This window comes from Lutra lutra, chromosome 7 (genome assembly GCF_902655055.1).
Source record: "Lutra lutra chromosome 7, mLutLut1.2, whole genome shotgun sequence".
Taxonomy (NCBI): Eukaryota; Metazoa; Chordata; class Mammalia; order Carnivora; family Mustelidae; genus Lutra; species Lutra lutra.
Window position 1 is genome coordinate 11,166,591 of NC_062284.1, and position 3,857 is coordinate 11,170,447.

A 3,857-nucleotide genomic window follows, 5' to 3' on the forward strand; every position below is an offset into this window, starting at 1 on the left:
GAAGCCTCCCCAGTCATGGTGCAGTGGTGGCAATTTCCCAAGTGCCTCTGTGCCAGGCCCATGCAGCGTGTGCTTTGCTGGATTATCCCTTTTAAGGATCACAATAATCGAAGATGTCTGCTTACTCCCATCCGGCCATGGGAGGAGTGAGGCCAGACTCACACAGCTTGTCGGCAGCCAGGCCAGGAATCCCACGTGGGTCTGGCTGCCCCCAGATTCTCCTTCCTGCGGGGCTTGGCACCCCAGCCGGTTTTCCCACAGATGCGGAGGCAAAGTCCCCACACTCCTACCTGCCTGCACCTCCCAGGACAGCACAGGTTCACGGTCAGATGTTCCAGCCTAGGCTCTGGGCCCCCTGCTTTGCCAACACGCTAGAGCTCCCTGTGTTCCCATCATGCCAACGTAGCTCCTGGAAAACCCATCCGCAGGAGAACTGAGCTCACTGATAAGCCAACCAACCCTACACACAGTCTCTCTGACCTCAGCACATTCTGAGTGCACTTTCAAAGCAGACGCACGCCCAGGTGCTTGGTGGACCAAAGAGTCAAGCAGCGATCCAGGGTGTGGCTCCTGACCACCTCATTAACGTTCTGTCTGGTTCCCAAAAACAATGCAAATAGGTGTGCCTGTGTGGCTCAGTTGGTTAAATGTCCGACTCTTGATTTCGGCTCAGGTCATGATCTCAGGGTCATGAGATCAGGACCTGCATCAGGCTCTGCACTGGGCTTAAGATTCTCTCTCTGCCCCTCCACCCCTCAAATAAATAAATAGTGCAAAATAAACCGTTTCCACAAGCTGTGTGCTGTGTTCACTCGAGTCCACATGTTCTGGGTTCCATTCATAAATACAAACCACGAGAATGTTTCAAGACGCCAGCACTGCCAGGACCAAGGCCAGCCCTGGCGCCCACCTGTCTCCACGGGGGCCATCTGGGAGACTTGCTGGGGCAGACCCTTTCTCTACACTGGCAAGTTGCAGCAGACCCCTCCCCCACCCCGGAGCCCATTGGCCCCTCACCCTCCAAGGATGAAACCACTTAATTGTCGAAGACAAGACCTAACCCCAGTACCCTCAGAAGACCCAGGAGACCGTTAATGGTGAAAAATGCAAAAGCAACACCGGGTCCCGCAAACTCTGCTCTGGGAAGCGGGGGGCAGGGGGCAGGGGCTGCGGGGGACCCTGTAGGGAGGCAGCACGGAGTCCTCAGAGACCTCACACCGCCCCCCGTACTAGCATCCTCCTGTGCTGAGTTCTCTTCCCTCCCCTTCTTCCCTCTAAACCCTCCCCACCCCTCCCTTCCCCTCTTCTCTCCTTCCCTCCTATTCCCTACCAACCCCTCCCCTCTCCTCCCCTCCCTTCTCTTCCCTCTCCAGGAAAGGGTGCCTCTCTAATCAGCTGGAGTGCTTGCCACCGTCTCGCCGGCAGGCCTGGGCCACTGCTATCCCATTTCTCCGACCTTGTTCCTCTGGGTCCTCTCCCTCTGCTTCCACTTAGATGGTATCCAAACACAGGACTCCCACTGAAGGGGGCACGGAGGGAAGATAATACTTTCAGGGACAGTGGCCAATTCCTTATAAAAAGCCCTTTTGCATCAACACACGAGCCTGTCCCCCACCCCCACGCTGTGTGGGCCGCAGCAGCGGGAAGGGCTTTGATGCTATGAATCGCCCTTCCCCTTCAAGCTCTCCTAGGTCCTACCTGGTCCTACACCAGGAAAGACAGGTTTTCTCTTGTGTTGCGGGGGCCATGGTGGGGGTTGATCCCCAAAGGCATCCCCCCAAATAAAAAGCAAGGTGCAGTATGGGCCAACCCCTGCGGACCCCCACTGACTCCGGAACATGCTCCCTCTCCCCCACCAGGCGGGCTCCTCCCTGGGTGTCCGAAGGACCCTGCCCCACAGGAGACCCTAGCTGATGGGACCTTCCCCGGGGGCTGGCTTCCTCCCTCCACCACCCCAGCCCTGACAATCCCAGCTGCGAGAGAAGTGAGCCGGAGCTGCTGCTCTGGGAAGAGGAAGGCAGAGCATGCCTCCTCCATAACTTCCAAGGACAGCACGTTAGGATGGAAGCAAACGAGCGTTCCTTCCTCGAATTCCCTCCCCAGCTGGCGAGCCAACCCAGCTCCCTATTCCGCCCGTTCCTGCTCCTCACAAGCTGAAGCCAAGCCAGGGAGGTAGGAGGCAACAAGAAGGCAGCTTTAGGACACCACTGGTTCTCTCTCCTCTGGAGACACCCCAAGATGCTCCAAGCACGATGAAGGCTCAGTACTTCCTGGCCCGAGCGGCAGCCTCCAGGAAACGGCCAGGTGCACCCACGCAAGCCTAGGGAAACGTCCATCCCTTGTCCCCCTCTCCGCCAGCCCCACCACATTCCTAAACTGTCCTCTGAACCACCAGGGCCAAGCCCCGTCCCCGGGCCCCCACGCTGGCACTCCTCCCAGCCGTGCGCCCGCACCCCTGACCACGGAACAGTGCCTTGCTGGTGCCTCCTCAGGACAACCCAACCCAGGGACACACGGGTCACGCCCAAAGGGTTTAAGAGCCCGCGGGCTGAATCCCCGGGATTTGGAAGGTCACTCTTGGTGGCGGCCACATCTGCCAGGCCCAGAGGAAAGCACATGGCAGGTGCGTCGGATGCTGCTGTGTAAGGAGGAAGCATCTGGCTTTTCCACACAGAATTCCTGTTCCAAGTTTCAGAGGGCACCCAGCCCCTAGGCGGCCAGTCCTGCTGAGTCACCGCTCTGGCCCATGAGCACCCTGTGGAGGGGAGAGGTAAAGCAGGCCTGCCCCTCGGACAAACAGGGCGGAGGAGGGCAGAAGGAAAAATGACCCAACCCGTGAGCCGGGAGGGAGCAGAGGGACAGGGGCTCATACAGGCCAGCTCGGCCCTGCATCCCTCTCAGAGCCGTCTCCCAGGGGAGCACCCCGCTTTCCTGCAGAGGCCAGCGTGTCTTCCCAACAGGCAGGGTCTTGGGCACCCAGGGACCCCGGGGACCCCGCAGGCCCTGCACCACTGACTGCCCTTCTAGGAAACGGACCAATCTGAGAACAGGCGAGTCAGAAAAGGCTGTGGAGTTTTCATCCAAAGCCCGCGGTGCAGGCATCCGCAGGCAAATGCAGAAACCGTGCAGAAAGTCAGAAAAGAGGGGATTAAAAAAAAAAGAAAGAAAAAAGAAAGAAAAGCAAAACTCGTCTCCAGAAAGAACAGAGCCCCAGGGCTTGAGGGTCACTGACAACAGAGGTTTAGCAGAAGCTGCCTGGCTGTAGCAGATCATCTCGACCCCCAGCCCGAGAAGTCAGCCCCGCTTCTGGAAGCCAGCAGACACCTGGGCACGCAAGCTCAGAAACAAGCCACCCCCTCCCCAACGTCCCGCCCCCCGCCCCGCACAACCCCCAACCCACACTTTCGGGAGGGCCCCTACTGAGGCAACCTGCTGGGTCCCACAGGCTTCCCACTCCATCTGGCCCGGACCCCAAACCCATCCCGGACGCAGTGCCTTTTCGAGCCAACCCGATCCCCATTCATCTGAATCACCACAGTGATTTTTTAAAATTCCATTTCCAAGAGCGACAGTGTAGAACAGGGCAGAGAAACACACAGAGGACGTTCCTAACCAGAGGCTGCCTTGTACTGTGTCTCCCCCCCACAACCACCACCAGAAAAGGAGAAATGATTCTACATGCACACACACACACACACACACATGCACACGCACACACACACACACCTGTATACGCGCATATGGGCAGGTTTTTCCCGATACTCAAAATTCTTTGCGAATTAGGTATGCCTGATTCCGCTGAACCCCTTTAAAGAAAAAAAAAAAAAAAAAGGAAGAAAAGGAGCCAGAAACACCAG